We start from the raw sequence: 18,386 nt of genomic DNA, 5'->3' as shown, positions 1-18,386 counted from the left end.
CAGAGTTTCAGGATGATGCTGAAATCTGCTTTGCAATTTCTCTCCACCTGACATTTTCCAGATGTGCAGAAACAGAGTTTCAGGATGATGCTGAAATCTGCTTTGCAATTTCTCTCCAGCTGACATTTTCCAGATGTGCAGAAACAGAGTTTCAAGATGATGCTGAAATCTGCTTTTCAATTTCTCGCCAGCTGACATTTTCCAGATGTGCAGAAGCAGAGTTTCAAGATGATGCTGAAATCTGCTTTTCAATTTCTCTCCAGCTGACATTTTCCAGATGTGCAGAAGCAGAGTTTCAAGATGATGCTGAAATCTGCTTTTCAATTTCTCTCCAGCTGACATTTTCCAGATGTTCAGAAGCAGAGTTTCAGGATGATGCTGAAATCTGCCTTGCAATTTCTCTCTAGGTGACATTTTCCAGATGTGCAGAAGCAGAGTTTCAGGGTTGTAGTGAAATCCGCTTTGCAATTTCTCTCCAGCTGACATTTTCCAGATGTGCAGAAGCAGAGTTTCAGGGTTATTTTGAAAGCTGCTTTGAAATTTTGCTCCAGATGACATTTTCCAGATGTGCAGAAGCAGAGTTTCAGGGTTGTAGTGAAATCCGCTTTGCAATTTCTCTCCAGCTGACATTTTCCAGATGTGCAGAAGCAGAGTTTCAAGATTATGATGCAATCTGCCTTGCAATTTCTCTCCACCTGACATTTTCCAGATGTGCAGAAGCAGAGTTTCAGGGTTGTAGTGCAATCCGCTTTGTAATTTCTCTCCAGCTGATATTTTACAGATGTGCAGAAGCAGAGTTTCAGGATGATGTTGAAATTTGCCATAGAATTTCTCTCCAGCTGAAATTTTCCAGATGTGCAGAATAAGAGTTTCAAGATGATGCTGAAATCTGCTTTTCAATTTCTCTCTAGGTGACATTTTCCAGATGTGCAGAAGCAGAGTTTCAGGGTTATTTTGAAAGCTGCTTTGAAATTTTGCTCCAGATGACATTTTCCAGATGTGCAGAAGCAGAGTTTCAGGGTTGTAGTGAAATCCGCTTTGCAATTTCTCTCCAGCTGACATTTTCCAGATGTGCAGAAGCAGAGTTTCAAGATTATGATGCAATCTGCCTTGCAATTTCTCTCCACCTGACATTTTCCAGATGTGCAGAAGCAGAGTTTCAGGGTTGTAGTGCAATCCGCTTTGTAATTTCTCTCCAGCTGATATTTTACAGATGTGCAGAAGCAGAGTTTCAGGATGATGTTGAAATTTGCCATAGAATTTCTCTCCAGCTGAAATTTTCCAGATGTGCAGAATAAGAGTTTCAAGATGATGCTGAAATCTGCTTTTCAATTTCTCTCTAGGTGACATTTTCCAGATGTGCAGAAGCAGAGTTTCAGGGTTATTTTGAAAGCTGCTTTGAAATTTTGCTCCAGATGACATTTTCCAGATGTGCAGAAGCAGAGTTTCAGGGTTGTAGTGAAATCCGCTTTGCAATTTCTCTCCAGCTGACATTTTCCAGATGTGCAGAAGCAGAGTTTCAGGATGATGTTGAAATTTGCCATTGAATTTCTCTCCAGTTGACATTTTCCAGATGTGCAGAAGAAGAGTTTCAGGGTTGTAGTGAAATCCGCTTTGCAATTTCTCTCCAGCTGACATTTTCCAGATGTGCAGAAGCAGAGTTTCAAGATTATGATGCAATCTGCCTTGCAATTTCTCTCCACCTGACATTTTCCAGATGTGCAGAAGCAGAGTTTCAGGGTTGTAGTGCAATCCGCTTTGTAATTTCTCTCCAGCTGATATTTTACAGATGTGCAGAAGCAGAGTTTCAGGATGATGCTGAAATCTGCTTTGCAATTTCTCTCCAGCTGATATTTTCCAGATGTGCAGAAGCAGAGTTTCAGGATGATTCTGAAATCTGCCTTGCAATTTCTCTCTAGGTGACATTTTCCAGATGTGCAGAAGCAGAGTTTCAAGATGATGCTGAAATCTGCCTTGCAATTTCTCTCTAGGTGACATTTTCCAGATGTGCAGAAGCAGAGTTTCAGGGTTGTAGTGAAATCCGCTTTGCAATTTCTCTCCAGCTGACATTTTCCAGATGTGCAGAAACAGAGTTTCAGGATGATGCTGAAATCTGCTTTTCAATTTCTCTCCAGCTGACATTTTCCAGATGTGCAGAAGCAGAGTTTCAAGATGATGCTGAAATCTGCTTTTCAATTTCTCTCCAGCTGACATTTTCCAGATGTGCAGAAGCAGAGTTTCAGGATGATGCTGAAATCCGCTTTGCAGTTTCTCTCCAGCTGACATTTTCCACATCTGCAGAAGCAGAGTTTCAGGATGATGTTGAAATTTGCCATAGAATTTCTCTCCAGTTGACATTTTCCAGATGTGCAGAATTAGAGTTTCAAGATGATGCTAAAATCTGCTTTGCAATTTCTCTCCAGCTGACATTTTCCAGATGTGCAGAAGCAGAGTTTCAGGATGATGCTGAAATTTGCCATAGAATTTCTCTCCAGTTGACATTTTCCAGATGTGCAGAATAAGAGTTTCAAGATGATGCTGAAATCTGCTTTGCAATTTCTCTCCAGCTGACATTTTCCAGATGTGCAGAAACAGAGTTTCAGGATGATGCTGAAATCTGCTTTTCAATTTCTCTCCAGCTGACATTTTCCAGATGTGCAGAAACAGAGTTTCAGGATGATGCTGAAATCTGCTTTTCAATTTCTCTCCAGCTGACATTTTCCAGATGTGCAGAAGCAGAGTTTCAAGATGATGCTGAAATCTGCTTTTCAATTTCTCTCCAGCTGACATTTTCCAGATGTGCAGAAGCAGAGTTTCAAGATGATGCTGAAATCTGCTTTTCAATTTCTCTCTAGGTGACATTTTCCAGATGTGCAGAAGCAGAGTTTCAGGGTTATTTTGAAAGCTGCTTTGAAATTTTGCTCCAGATGACATTTTCCAGATGTGCAGAAGCAGAGTTTCAGGGTTGTAGTGAAATCCGCTTTGCAATTTCTCTCCAGCTGACATTTTCCAGATGTGCAGAAGCAGAGTTTCAGGATGATGTTGAAATTTGCCATTGAATTTCTCTCCAGTTGACATTTTCCAGATGTGCAGAAGAAGAGTTTCAGGGTTGTAGTGAAATCCGCTTTGCAATTTCTCTCCAGCTGACATTTTCCAGATGTGCAGAAGCAGAGTTTCAAGATTATGATGCAATCTGCCTTGCAATTTCTCTCCACCTGACATTTTCCAGATGTGCAGAAGCAGAGTTTCAGGGTTGTAGTGCAATCCGCTTTGTAATTTCTCTCCAGCTGATATTTTACAGATGTGCAGAAGCAGAGTTTCAGGATGATGCTGAAATCTGCTTTGCAATTTCTCTCCAGCTGATATTTTCCAGATGTGCAGAAGCAGAGTTTCAGGATGATTCTGAAATCTGCCTTGCAATTTCTCTCTAGGTGACATTTTCCAGATGTGCAGAAGCAGAGTTTCAAGATGATGCTGAAATCTGCCTTGCAATTTCTCTCTAGGTGACATTTTCCAGATGTGCAGAAGCAGAGTTTCAGGGTTATTTTGAAAGCTGCTTTGAAATTTTGCTCCAGATGACATTTTCCAGATGTGCAGAAGCAGAGTTTCAGGGTTGTAGTGAAATCCGCTTTGCAATTTCTCTCCAGCTGACATTTTCCAGAAGTGCAGAAGCAGACTTTCAGGATGATGTTGAAATTTGCCATTGAATTTCTCTCCAGTTGACATTTTCCAGATGTGCAGAAGCAGAGTTTCAGGGTTGTAGTGAAATCCGCTTTGCAATTTCTCTCCAGCTGACATTTTCCAGATGTGCAGAAACAGAGTTTCAGGATGATGCTGAAATCTGCTTTTCAATTTCTCTCCAGCTGACATTTTCCAGATGTGCAGAAGCAGAGTTTCAAGATGATGCTGAAATCTGCTTTTCAATTTCTCTCCAGCTGACATTTTCCAGATGTGCAGAAGCAGAGTTTCAGGATGATGCTGAAATCCGCTTTGCAGTTTCTCTCCAGCTGACATTTTCCACATCTGCAGAAGCAGAGTTTCAGGATGATGTTGAAATTTGCCATAGAATTTCTCTCCAGTTGACATTTTCCAGATGTGCAGAATAAGAGTTTCAAGATGATGCTGAAATCTGCTTTGCAATTTCTATCCAGCTGACATTTTCCAGATGTGCAGAAGCAGAGTTTCAGGATGATGCTGAAATTTGCCATAGAATTTCTCTCCAGTTGACATTTTCCAGATGTGCAGAATAAGAGTTTCAAGATGATGCTGAAATCTGCTTTGCAATTTCTCTCCAGCTGACATTTTCCAGATGTGCAGAAACAGAGTTTCAGGATGATGCTGAAATCTGCTTTTCAATTTCTCTCCAGCTGACACTTTCCAGATGTGCAGAAACAGAGTTTCAGGATGATGCTGAAATCTGCTTTTCAATTTCTCTCCAGCTGACATTTTCCAGATGTGCAGAAGCAGAGTTTCAAGATGATGCTGAAATCTGCTTTTCAATTTCTCTCCAGCTGACATTTTCCAGATGTGCAGAAGCAGAGTTTCAAGATGATGCTGAAATCTGCTTTTCAATTTCTCTCTAGGTGACATTTTCCAGATGTGCAGAAGCAGAGTTTCAGGGTTATTTTGAAAGCTGCTTTGAAATTTTGCTCCAGATGACATTTTCCAGATGTGCAGAAGCAGAGTTTCAGGGTTGTAGTGAAATCCGCTTTGCAATTTCTCTCCAGCTGACATTTTCCAGATGTGCAGAAGCAGAGTTTCAGGATGATGTTGAAATTTGCCATTGAATTTCTCTCCAGTTGACATTTTCCAGATGTGCAGAAGCAGAGTTTCAGGGTTGTAGTGCAATCCGCTTTGTAATTTCTCTCCAGCTGATATTTTACAGATGTGCAGAAGCAGAGTTTCAGGATGATGTTGAAATTTGCCATAGAATTTCTCTCCAGCTGAAATTTTCCAGATGTGCAGAAGCAGAGTTTCAGGATGATTCTGAAATCTGCCTTGCAATTTCTCTCCAGGTGACATTTTCCAGATGTGCAGAAGCAGAGTTTCAAGATGATGCTGAAATCTGCCTTGCAATTTCTCTCTAGGTGACATTTTCCAGATGTGCAGAAGCAGAGTTTCAAGATGATGCTGAAATCTGCCTTGCAATTTCTCTCTAGGTGACATTTTCCAGATGTGCAGAAGCAGAGTTTCAGGGTTATTTTGAAAGCTGCTTTGAAATTTTGCTCCAGATGACATTTTCCAGATGTGCAGAAGCAGAGTTTCAGGGTTGTAGTGAAATCCGCTTTGCAATTTCTCTCCAGCTGACATTTTCCAGATGTGCAGAAACAGAGTTTCAGGATGATGCTGAAATCTGCTTTTCAATTTCTCTCCAGCTGACATTTTCCAGATGTGCAGAAGCAGAGTTTCAAGATGATGCTGAAATCTGCTTTTCAATTTCTCTCCAGCTGACATTTTCCAGATGTGCAGAAGCAGAGTTTCAGGATGATGCTGAAATCCGCTTTGCAGTTTCTCTCCAGCTGACATTTTCCAGATGTTCAGAAGCAGAGTTTCAGGATGATGCTGAAATCTGCCTTGCAATTTCTCTCTAGGTGACATTTTCCAGATGTGCAGAAGCAGAGTTTCAGGGTTGTAGTGAAATCCGCTTTGCAATTTCTCTCCAGCTGACATTTTCCAGATGTGCAGAAGCAGAGTTTCAGGGTTATTTTGAAAGCTGCTTTGAAATTTTGCTCCAGATGACATTTTCCAGATGTGCAGAAGCAGAGTTTCAGGGTTGTAGTGAAATCCGCTTTGCAATTTCTCTCCAGCTGACATTTTCCAGATGTGCAGAAGCAGAGTTTCAAGATTATGATGCAATCTGCCTTGCAATTTCTCTCCACCTGACATTTTCCAGATGTGCAGAAGCAGAGTTTCAGGGTTGTAGTGCAATCCGCTTTGTAATTTCTCTCCAGCTGATATTTTACAGATGTGCAGAAGCAGAGTTTCAGGATGATGTTGAAATTTGCCATAGAATTTCTCTCCAGCTGAAATTTTCCAGATGTGCAGAATAAGAGTTTCAAGATGATGCTGAAATCTGCTTTGCAATTTCTCTCCAGCTGACATTTTCCAGAAGTGCAGAAGCAGACTTTCAGGATGATGTTGAAATTTGCCATTGAATTTCTCTCCAGTTGACATTTTCCAGATGTGCAGAAACAGAGTTTCAAGATGATGCTGAAATCTACCCCTGCAATTTCTCTCCAGCTGACATTTTTCAGATGTGCAGAAACAGAGTTTCAGGATGATGCTGAAATCTGCTTTTCAATTTCTCTCCAGCTGACATTTTCCAGATGTGCAGAAGCAGAGTTTCAAGATGATGCTGAAATCTGCTTTTCAATTTCTCTCCAGCTGACATTTTCCAGATGTGCAGAAGCAGAGTTTCAGGATGATGCTGAAATCCGCTTTGCAGTTTCTCTCCAGCTGACATTTTCCACATCTGCAGAAGCAGAGTTTCAGGATGATGTTGAAATTTGCCATAGAATTTCTCTCCAGTTGACATTTTCCAGATGTGCAGAATAAGAGTTTCAAGATGATGCTGAAATCTGCTTTGCAATTTCTCTCCAGCTGACATTTTCCAGATGTGCAGAAGCAGAGTTTCAGGATGATGCTGAAATTTGCCATAGAATTTCTCTCCAGTTGACATTTTCCAGATGTGCAGAATAAGAGTTTCAAGATGATGCTGAAATCTGCTTTGCAATTTCTCTCCAGCTGACATTTTCCAGATGTGCAGAAACAGAGTTTCAGGATGATGCTGAAATCTGCTTTTCAATTTCTCTCCAGCTGACATTTTCCAGATGTGCAGAAACAGAGTTTCAGGATGATGCTGAAATCTGCTTTTCAATTTCTCTCCAGCTGACATTTTCCAGATGTGCAGAAGCAGAGTTTCAAGATGATGCTGAAATCTGCTTTTCAATTTCTCTCCAGCTGACATTTTCCAGATGTGCAGAAGCAGAGTTTCAAGATGATGCTGAAATCTGCTTTTCAATTTCTCTCCAGCTGACATTTTCCAGATGTGCAGAAGCAGAGTTTCAGGGTTGTAGTGAAATCCGCTTTGCAATTTCTCTCCAGCTGACATTTTCCAGATGTGCAGAAGCAGAGTTTCAGGATGATGTTGAAATTTGCCATTGAATTTCTCTCCAGTTGACATTTTCCAGATGTGCAGAAGCAGAGTTTTAGGGTTGTAGTGAAATCCGCTTTGCAATTTCTCTCCAGCTGACATTTTCCAGATGTGCAGAAACAGAGTTTCAGGATGATGCTGAAATCCGCTTTGCAGTTTCTCTCCAGCTGACATTTTCCACATCTGCAGAAGCAGAGTTTCAGGATGATGCTGAAATCTGCCTTGCAATTTCTCTCTAGGTGACATTTTCCAGATGTGCAGAAGCAGAGTTTCAGGGTTATTTTGAAAGCTGCTTTGAAATTTTGCTCCAGATGACATTTTCCAGATGTGCAGAATAAGAGTTTCAAGATGATGCTGAAATCTGCTTTGCAATTTCTCTCCAGCTGACATTTTCCAGATGTGCAGAAACAGAGTTTCAGGATGATGCTGAAATCTGCTTTTCAATTTCTCTCCAGCTGACATTTTCCAGATGTGCAGAAACAGAGTTTCAGGATGATGCTGAAATCTGCTTTTCAATTTCTCTCCAGCTGACATTTTCCAGATGTGCAGAAGCAGAGTTTCAAGATGATGCTGAAATCTGCTTTTCAATTTCTCTCCAGCTGACATTTTCCAGATGTGCAGAAGCAGAGTTTCAAGATGATGCTGAAATCTGCTTTTCAATTTCTCTCCAGCTGACATTTTCCAGATGTGCAGAAGCAGAGTTTCAGGGTTGTAGTGAAATCCGCTTTGCAATTTCTCTCCAGCTGACATTTTCCAGATGTGCAGAAGCAGAGTTTCAGGATGATGTTGAAATTTGCCATTGAATTTCTCTCCAGTTGACATTTTCCAGATGTGCAGAAGCAGAGTTTTAGGGTTGTAGTGAAATCCGCTTTGCAATTTCTCTCCAGCTGACATTTTCCAGATGTGCAGAAACAGAGTTTCAGGATGATGCTGAAATCCGCTTTGCAGTTTCTCTCCAGCTGACATTTTCCACATCTGCAGAAGCAGAGTTTCAGGATGATGCTGAAATCTGCCTTGCAATTTCTCTCTAGGTGACATTTTCCAGATGTGCAGAAGCAGAGTTTCAGGGTTATTTTGAAAGCTGCTTTGAAATTTTGCTCCAGATGACATTTTCCAGATGTGCAGAAGCAGAGTTTCAGGGTTGTAGTGAAATCCGCTTTGCAATTTCTCTCCAGCTGACATTTTCCAGATGTGCAGAAACAGAGTTTCAGGATGATGCTGAAATCCGCTTTGCAGTTTCTCTCCAGCTGACATTTTCCACATCTGCAGAAGCAGAGTTTCAGGATGATGCTGAAATCTGCTTTTCAATTTCTCTCCAGCTGACATTTTCCAGATGTGCAGAAGCAGAGTTTCAGGATGATGCTGAAATCCGCTTTGCAGTTTCTCTCCAGCTGACATTTTCCAGATGTTCAGAAGCAGAGTTTCAGGATGATGCTGAAATCTGCCTTGCAATTTCTCTCTAGGTGACATTTTCCAGATGTGCAGAAGCAGAGTTTCAGGGTTGTAGTGAAATCCGCTTTGCAATTTCTCTCCAGCTGACATTTTCCAGATGTGCAGAAGCAGAGTTTCAGGGTTGTAGTGAAATCCGCTTTGGAATTTCTCTCCAGCTGACATTTTCCAGATGTGCAGAAGCAGAGTTTCCGGGTTGTAGTGAAATCCGCTTTGCAATTTCTCTCCAGCTGACATTTTCCAGACGTGCAGAAGCAGAGTTTCAGGATGATGTTGAAATTTGCCATAGAATTTCTCTCCAGCTGACATTTTCCAGACGTGCAGAAGCAGAGTTTCAGGATGATGTTGAAATTTGCCATAGAATTTCTCTCCAGCTGACATTTTCCAGAATTGCAGAAGCAGAGTTTCAGGATGATGTTGAAATTTGCCATTGAATTTCTCTCCAGTTGACATTTTCCAGATGTGCAGAAGCAGAGTTTCAGGCTTGTAGTGAAATCCGCTTTTCAATTTCTCTCCAGCTGACATTTTCCAGATGTGCAGAAGCAGAGTTTCAGGGTTGTAGTGAAATCCGCTTTGGAATTTCTCTCCAGCTGACATTTTCCAGATGTGCAGAAGCAGAGTTTCCGGGTTGTAGTGAAATCCGCTTTGCAATTTCTCTCCAGCTGACATTTTCCAGACGTGCAGAAGCAGAGTTTCAGGATGATGTTGAAATTTGCCATAGAATTTCTCTCCAGCTGACATTTTCCAGACATGCAGAAGCAGAGTTTCAGGATGATGTTGAAATTTGCCATAGAATTTCTCTCCAGCTGACATTTTCCAGAAGTGCAGAAGCAGACTTTCAGGATGATGCTGAAATCTGCCTTGAAATTTCTCTCCAGTTGACATTTTCCAGATGTGCAGAATAAGAGTTTCAAGATGATGCTGAAATCTGCTTTGCAATTTCTCTCCAGCTGACATTTTCCAGATGTGCAGAAACAGAGTTTCAGGATGATGCTGAAATCTGCTGTTCAATTTCTCTCCAGCTGACATTTTCCAGATGTGCAGAATAAGAGTTTCAAGATGATGCTGAAATCTGCTTTGCAATTTCTCTCCAGCTGACATTTTCCAGATGTGCAGAAACAGAGTTTCAGGATGATGCTGAAATCTGCTTTGCAATTTCTCTCCACCTGACATTTTCCAGATGTGCAGAAGCAGAGTTTCAAGATGATGCTGAAATCTGCTTTTCAATTTCTCTCCAGCTGACATTTTCCAGATGTTCAGAAGCAGAGTTTCAGGATGATGCTGAAATCTGCCTTGCAATTTCTCTCTAGGTGACATTTTCCAGATGTGCAGAAGCAGAGTTTCAGGGTTATTTTGAAAGCTGCTTTGAAATTTTGCTCCAGATGACATTTTCCAGATGTGCAGAAGCAGAGTTCCAGGATTATGCTGAAATCTGCTTTTCAATTTCTCTCCAGCTGACATTTTCCAGATGTGCAGAAGCAGAGTTTCAAGATGATGCTGAAATCTGCTTTTCAATTTCTCTCCAGCTGACATTTTCCAGATGTTCAGAAGCAGAGTTTCAGGATGATGCTGAAATCTGCCTTGCAATTTCTCTCTAGGTGACATTTTCCAGATGTGCAGAAGCAGAGTTTCAGGGTTATTTTGAAAGCTGCTTTGAAATTTTGCTCCAGATGACATTTTCCAGATGTGCAGAAGCAGAGTTTCAGGATGATGTTGAAATTTGCCATTGAATTTCTCTCCAGTTGACATTTTCCAGATGTGCAGAAGCAGAGTTTCAGGGTTGTAGTGAAATCCGCTTTGCAATTTCTCTCCAGCTGACATTTTCCAGATGTGCAGAAGCAGAGTTTCAGGATGATGCTGAAATCTGCCTTGCAATTTCTCTCTAGGTGACATTTTCCAGATGTGCAGAAGCAGAGTTTCAAGATGATGCTGAAATCTGCCTTGCAATTTCTCTCTAGGTGACATTTTCCAGATGTGCAGAAGCAGAGTTTCAGGGTTGTAGTGAAATCCGCTTTGCAATTTCTCTCCAGCTGACATTTTCCAGATGTGCAGAAGCAGAGTTTCAGGATGATGCTGAAATCCGCTTTGCAGTTTCTCTCCAGCTGACATTTTCCACATCTGCAGAAGCAGAGTTTCAGGATGATGTTGAAATTTGCCATAGAATTTCTCTCCAGTTGACATTTTCCAGATGTGCAGAATAAGAGTTTCAAGATGATGCTAAAATCTGCTTTGCAATTTCTCTCCAGCTGACATTTTCCAGATGTGCAGAAGCAGAGTTTCAGGATGATTGTGAAATTTGCCATAGAATTTCTCTCCAGTTGACATTTTCCAGATGTGCAGAATAAGAGTTTCAAGATGATGCTGAAATCTGCTTTGCAATTTCTCTCCAGCTGACATTTTCCAGATGTGCAGAAACAGAGTTTCAGGATGATGCTGAAATCTGCTTTTCAATTTCTCTCCAGCTGACATTTTCCAGATGTGCAGAAACAGAGTTTCAGGATGATGCTGAAATCTGCTTTTCAATTTCTCTCCAGCTGACATTTTCCAGATGTGCAGAAGCAGAGTTTCAAGATGATGCTGAAATCTGCTTTTCAATTTCTCTCCAGCTGACATTTTCCAGATGTGCAGAAGCAGAGTTTCAAGATGATGCTGAAATCTGCTTTTCAATTTCTCTCTAGGTGACATTTTCCAGATGTGCAGAAGCAGAGTTTCAGGGTTATTTTGAAAGCTGCTTTGAAATTTTGCTCCAGATGACATTTTCCAGATGTGCAGAAGCAGAGTTTCAGGGTTGTAGTGAAATCCGCTTTGCAATTTCTCTCCAGCTGACATTTTCCAGATGTGCAGAAGCAGAGTTTCAGGATGATGTTGAAATTTGCCATTGAATTTCTCTCCAGTTGACATTTTCCAGATGTGCAGAAGAAGAGTTTCAGGGTTGTAGTGAAATCCGCTTTGCAATTTCTCTCCAGCTGACATTTTCCAGATGTGCAGAAGCAGAGTTTCAAGATTATGATGCAATCTGCCTTGCAATTTCTCTCCACCTGACATTTTCCAGATGTGCAGAAGCAGAGTTTCAGGGTTGTAGTGCAATCCGCTTTGTAATTTCTCTCCAGCTGATATTTTACAGATGTGCAGAAGCAGAGTTTCAGGATGATGCTGAAATCTGCTTTGCAATTTCTCTCCAGCTGATATTTTCCAGATGTGCAGAAGCAGAGTTTCAGGATGATTCTGAAATCTGCCTTGCAATTTCTCTCTAGGTGACATTTTCCAGATGTGCAGAAGCAGAGTTTCAAGATGATGCTGAAATCTGCCTTGCAATTTCTCTCTAGGTGACATTTTCCAGATGTGCAGAAGCAGAGTTTCAGGGTTATTTTGAAAGCTGCTTTGAAATTTTGCTCCAGATGACATTTTCCAGATGTGCAGAAGCAGAGTTTCAGGGTTGTAGTGAAATCCGCTTTGCAATTTCTCTCCAGCTGACATTTTCCAGAAGTGCAGAAGCAGACTTTCAGGATGATGTTGAAATTTGCCATTGAATTTCTCTCCAGTTGACATTTTCCAGATGTGCAGAAGCAGAGTTTCAGGGTTGTAGTGAAATCCGCTTTGCAATTTCTCTCCAGCTGACATTTTCCAGATGTGCAGAAACAGAGTTTCAGGATGATGCTGAAATCTGCTTTTCAATTTCTCTCCAGCTGACATTTTCCAGATGTGCAGAAGCAGAGTTTCAAGATGATGCTGAAATCTGCTTTTCAATTTCTCTCCAGCTGACATTTTCCAGATGTGCAGAAGCAGAGTTTCAGGATGATGCTGAAATCCGCTTTGCAGTTTCTCTCCAGCTGACATTTTCCACATCTGCAGAAGCAGAGTTTCAGGATGATGTTGAAATTTGCCATAGAATTTCTCTCCAGTTGACATTTTCCAGATGTGCAGAATAAGAGTTTCAAGATGATGCTGAAATCTGCTTTGCAATTTCTATCCAGCTGACATTTTCCAGATGTGCAGAAGCAGAGTTTCAGGATGATGCTGAAATTTGCCATAGAATTTCTCTCCAGTTGACATTTTCCAGATGTGCAGAATAAGAGTTTCAAGATGATGCTGAAATCTGCTTTGCAATTTCTCTCCAGCTGACATTTTCCAGATGTGCAGAAACAGAGTTTCAGGATGATGCTGAAATCTGCTTTTCAATTTCTCTCCAGCTGACACTTTCCAGATGTGCAGAAACAGAGTTTCAGGATGATGCTGAAATCTGCTTTTCAATTTCTCTCCAGCTGACATTTTCCAGATGTGCAGAAGCAGAGTTTCAAGATGATGCTGAAATCTGCTTTTCAATTTCTCTCCAGCTGACATTTTCCAGATGTGCAGAAGCAGAGTTTCAAGATGATGCTGAAATCTGCTTTTCAATTTCTCTCTAGGTGACATTTTCCAGATGTGCAGAAGCAGAGTTTCAGGGTTATTTTGAAAGCTGCTTTGAAATTTTGCTCCAGATGACATTTTCCAGATGTGCAGAAGCAGAGTTTCAGGGTTGTAGTGAAATCCGCTTTGCAATTTCTCTCCAGCTGACATTTTCCAGATGTGCAGAAGCAGAGTTTCAGGATGATGTTGAAATTTGCCATTGAATTTCTCTCCAGTTGACATTTTCCAGATGTGCAGAAGCAGAGTTTCAGGGTTGTAGTGCAATCCGCTTTGTAATTTCTCTCCAGCTGATATTTTACAGATGTGCAGAAGCAGAGTTTCAGGATGATGTTGAAATTTGCCATAGAATTTCTCTCCAGCTGAAATTTTCCAGATGTGCAGAAGCAGAGTTTCAGGATGATTCTGAAATCTGCCTTGCAATTTCTCTCCAGGTGACATTTTCCAGATGTGCAGAAGCAGAGTTTCAAGATGATGCTGAAATCTGCCTTGCAATTTCTCTCTAGGTGACATTTTCCAGATGTGCAGAAGCAGAGTTTCAAGATGATGCTGAAATCTGCCTTGCAATTTCTCTCTAGGTGACATTTTCCAGATGTGCAGAAGCAGAGTTTCAGGGTTATTTTGAAAGCTGCTTTGAAATTTTGCTCCAGATGACATTTTCCAGATGTGCAGAAGCAGAGTTTCAGGGTTGTAGTGAAATCCGCTTTGCAATTTCTCTCCAGCTGACATTTTCCAGATGTGCAGAAACAGAGTTTCAGGATGATGCTGAAATCTGCTTTTCAATTTCTCTCCAGCTGACATTTTCCAGATGTGCAGAAGCAGAGTTTCAAGATGATGCTGAAATCTGCTTTTCAATTTCTCTCCAGCTGACATTTTCCAGATGTGCAGAAGCAGAGTTTCAGGATGATGCTGAAATCCGCTTTGCAGTTTCTCTCCAGCTGACATTTTCCAGATGTTCAGAAGCAGAGTTTCAGGATGATGCTGAAATCTGCCTTGCAATTTCTCTCTAGGTGACATTTTCCAGATGTGCAGAAGCAGAGTTTCAGGGTTGTAGTGAAATCCGCTTTGCAATTTCTCTCCAGCTGACATTTTCCAGATGTGCAGAAGCAGAGTTTCAGGGTTATTTTGAAAGCTGCTTTGAAATTTTGCTCCAGATGACATTTTCCAGATGTGCAGAAGCAGAGTTTCAGGGTTGTAGTGAAATCCGCTTTGCAATTTCTCTCCAGCTGACATTTTCCAGATGTGCAGAAGCAGAGTTTCAAGATTATGATGCAATCTGCCTTGCAATTTCTCTCCACCTGACATTTTCCAGATGTGCAGAAGCAGAGTTTCAGGGTTGTAGTGCAATCCGCTTTGTAATTTCTCTCCAGCTGATATTTTACAGATGTGCAGAAGCAGAGTTTCAGGATGATGTTGAAATTTGCCATAGAATTTCTCTCCAGCTGAAATTTTCCAGATGTGCAGAATAAGAGTTTCAAGATGATGCTGAAATCTGCTTTGCAATTTCTCTCCAGCTGACATTTTCCAGAAGTGCAGAAGCAGACTTTCAGGATGATGTTGAAATTTGCCATTGAATTTCTCTCCAGTTGACATTTTCCAGATGTGCAGAAACAGAGTTTCAAGATGATGCTGAAATCTACCCCTGCAATTTCTCTCCAGCTGACATTTTTCAGATGTGCAGAAACAGAGTTTCAGGATGATGCTGAAATCTGCTTTTCAATTTCTCTCCAGCTGACATTTTCCAGATGTGCAGAAGCAGAGTTTCAAGATGATGCTGAAATCTGCTTTTCAATTTCTCTCCAGCTGACATTTTCCAGATGTGCAGAAGCAGAGTTTCAGGATGATGCTGAAATCCGCTTTGCAGTTTCTCTCCAGCTGACATTTTCCACATCTGCAGAAGCAGAGTTTCAGGATGATGTTGAAATTTGCCATAGAATTTCTCTCCAGTTGACATTTTCCAGATGTGCAGAATAAGAGTTTCAAGATGATGCTGAAATCTGCTTTGCAATTTCTCTCCAGCTGACATTTTCCAGATGTGCAGAAGCAGAGTTTCAGGATGATGCTGAAATTTGCCATAGAATTTCTCTCCAGTTGACATTTTCCAGATGTGCAGAATAAGAGTTTCAAGATGATGCTGAAATCTGCTTTGCAATTTCTCTCCAGCTGACATTTTCCAGATGTGCAGAAACAGAGTTTCAGGATGATGCTGAAATCTGCTTTTCAATTTCTCTCCAGCTGACATTTTCCAGATGTGCAGAAACAGAGTTTCAGGATGATGCTGAAATCTGCTTTTCAATTTCTCTCCAGCTGACATTTTCCAGATGTGCAGAAGCAGAGTTTCAAGATGATGCTGAAATCTGCTTTTCAATTTCTCTCCAGCTGACATTTTCCAGATGTGCAGAAGCAGAGTTTCAAGATGATGCTGAAATCTGCTTTTCAATTTCTCTCCAGCTGACATTTTCCAGATGTGCAGAAGCAGAGTTTCAGGGTTGTAGTGAAATCCGCTTTGCAATTTCTCTCCAGCTGACATTTTCCAGATGTGCAGAAGCAGAGTTTCAGGATGATGTTGAAATTTGCCATTGAATTTCTCTCCAGTTGACATTTTCCAGATGTGCAGAAGCAGAGTTTTAGGGTTGTAGTGAAATCCGCTTTGCAATTTCTCTCCAGCTGACATTTTCCAGATGTGCAGAAACAGAGTTTCAGGATGATGCTGAAATCCGCTTTGCAGTTTCTCTCCAGCTGACATTTTCCACATCTGCAGAAGCAGAGTTTCAGGATGATGCTGAAATCTGCCTTGCAATTTCTCTCTAGGTGACATTTTCCAGATGTGCAGAAGCAGAGTTTCAGGGTTATTTTGAAAGCTGCTTTGAAATTTTGCTCCAGATGACATTTTCCAGATGTGCAGAATAAGAGTTTCAAGATGATGCTGAAATCTGCTTTGCAATTTCTCTCCAGCTGACATTTTCCAGATGTGCAGAAACAGAGTTTCAGGATGATGCTGAAATCTGCTTTTCAATTTCTCTCCAGCTGACATTTTCCAGATGTGCAGAAACAGAGTTTCAGGATGATGCTGAAATCTGCTTTTCAATTTCTCTCCAGCTGACATTTTCCAGATGTGCAGAAGCAGAGTTTCAAGATGATGCTGAAATCTGCTTTTCAATTTCTCTCCAGCTGACATTTTCCAGATGTGCAGAAGCAGAGTTTCAAGATGATGCTGAAATCTGCTTTTCAATTTCTCTCCAGCTGACATTTTCCAGATGTGCAGAAGCAGAGTTTCAGGGTTGTAGTGAAATCCGCTTTGCAATTTCTCTCCAGCTGACATTTTCCAGATGTGCAGAAGCAGAGTTTCAGGATGATGTTGAAATTTGCCATTGAATTTCTCTCCAGTTGACATTTTCCAGATGTGCAGAAGCAGAGTTTTAGGGTTGTAGTGAAATCCGCTTTGCAATTTCTCTCCAGCTGACATTTTCCAGATGTGCAGAAACAGAGTTTCAGGATGATGCTGAAATCCGCTTTGCAGTTTCTCTCCAGCTGACATTTTCCACATCTGCAGAAGCAGAGTTTCAGGATGATGCTGAAATCTGCCTTGCAATTTCTCTCTAGGTGACATTTTCCAGATGTGCAGAAGCAGAGTTTCAGGGTTATTTTGAAAGCTGCTTTGAAATTTTGCTCCAGATGACATTTTCCAGATGTGCAGAAGCAGAGTTTCAGGGTTGTAGTGAAATCCGCTTTGCAATTTCTCTCCAGCTGACATTTTCCAGATGTGCAGAAACAGAGTTTCAGGATGATGCTGAAATCCGCTTTGCAGTTTCTCTCCAGCTGACATTTTCCACATCTGCAGAAGCAGAGTTTCAGGATGATGCTGAAATCTGCTTTTCAATTTCTCTCCAGCTGACATTTTCCAGATGTGCAGAAGCAGAGTTTCAGGATGATGCTGAAATCCGCTTTGCAGTTTCTCTCCAGCTGACATTTTCCAGATGTTCAGAAGCAGAGTTTCAGGATGATGCTGAAATCTGCCTTGCAATTTCTCTCTAGGTGACATTTTCCAGATGTGCAGAAGCAGAGTTTCAGGGTTGTAGTGAAATCCGCTTTGCAATTTCTCTCCAGCTGACATTTTCCAGATGTGCAGAAGCAGAGTTTCAGGGTTGTAGTGAAATCCGCTTTGGAATTTCTCTCCAGCTGACATTTTCCAGATGTGCAGAAGCAGAGTTTCCGGGTTGTAGTGAAATCCGCTTTGCAATTTCTCTCCAGCTGACATTTTCCAGACGTGCAGAAGCAGAGTTTCAGGATGATGTTGAAATTTGCCATAGAATTTCTCTCCAGCTGACATTTTCCAGACGTGCAGAAGCAGAGTTTCAGGATGATGTTGAAATTTGCCATAGAATTTCTCTCCAGCTGACATTTTCCAGAATTGCAGAAGCAGAGTTTCAGGATGATGTTGAAATTTGCCATTGAATTTCTCTCCAGTTGACATTTTCCAGATGTGCAGAAGCAGAGTTTCAGGCTTGTAGTGAAATCCGCTTTTCAATTTCTCTCCAGCTGACATTTTCCAGATGTGCAGAAGCAGAGTTTCAGGGTTGTAGTGAAATCCGCTTTGGAATTTCTCTCCAGCTGACATTTTCCAGATGTGCAGAAGCAGAGTTTCCGGGTTGTAGTGAAATCCGCTTTGCAATTTCTCTCCAGCTGACATTTTCCAGACGTGCAGAAGCAGAGTTTCAGGATGATGTTGAAATTTGCCATAGAATTTCTCTCCAGCTGACATTTTCCAGACGTGCAGAAGCAGAGTTTCAGGATGATGTTGAAATTTGCCATAGAATTTCTCTCCAGCTGACATTTTCCAGAAGTGCAGAAGCAGACTTTCAGGATGATGCTGAAATCTGCCTTGAAATTTCTCTCCAGTTGACATTTTCCAGATGTGCAGAATAAGAGTTTCAAGATGATGCTGAAATCTGCTTTGCAATTTCTCTCCAGCTGACATTTTCCAGATGTGCAGAAACAGAGTTTCAGGATGATGCTGAAATCTGCTGTTCAATTTCTCTCCAGCTGACATTTTCCAGATGTGCAGAATAAGAGTTTCAAGATGATGCTGAAATCTGCTTTGCAATTTCTCTCCAGCTGACATTTTCCAGATGTGCAGAAACAGAGTTTCAGGATGATGCTGAAATCTGCTTTGCAATTTCTCTCCACCTGACATTTTCCAGATGTGCAGAAGCAGAGTTTCAAGATGATGCTGAAATCTGCTTTTCAATTTCTCTCCAGCTGACATTTTCCAGATGTTCAGAAGCAGAGTTTCAGGATGATGCTGAAATCTGCCTTGCAATTTCTCTCTAGGTGACATTTTCCAGATGTGCAGAAGCAGAGTTTCAGGGTTATTTTGAAA

Source organism: Pituophis catenifer, unplaced genomic scaffold (assembly GCF_029215685.1).
Source record: "Pituophis catenifer annectens isolate HBS135680 unplaced genomic scaffold, rPitCat1.0.hap2 SCAF_5, whole genome shotgun sequence".
NCBI classification, from domain to species: domain Eukaryota; kingdom Metazoa; phylum Chordata; class Lepidosauria; order Squamata; family Colubridae; genus Pituophis; species Pituophis catenifer.
Note: the sequence above shows the minus strand (reverse complement) of the source record.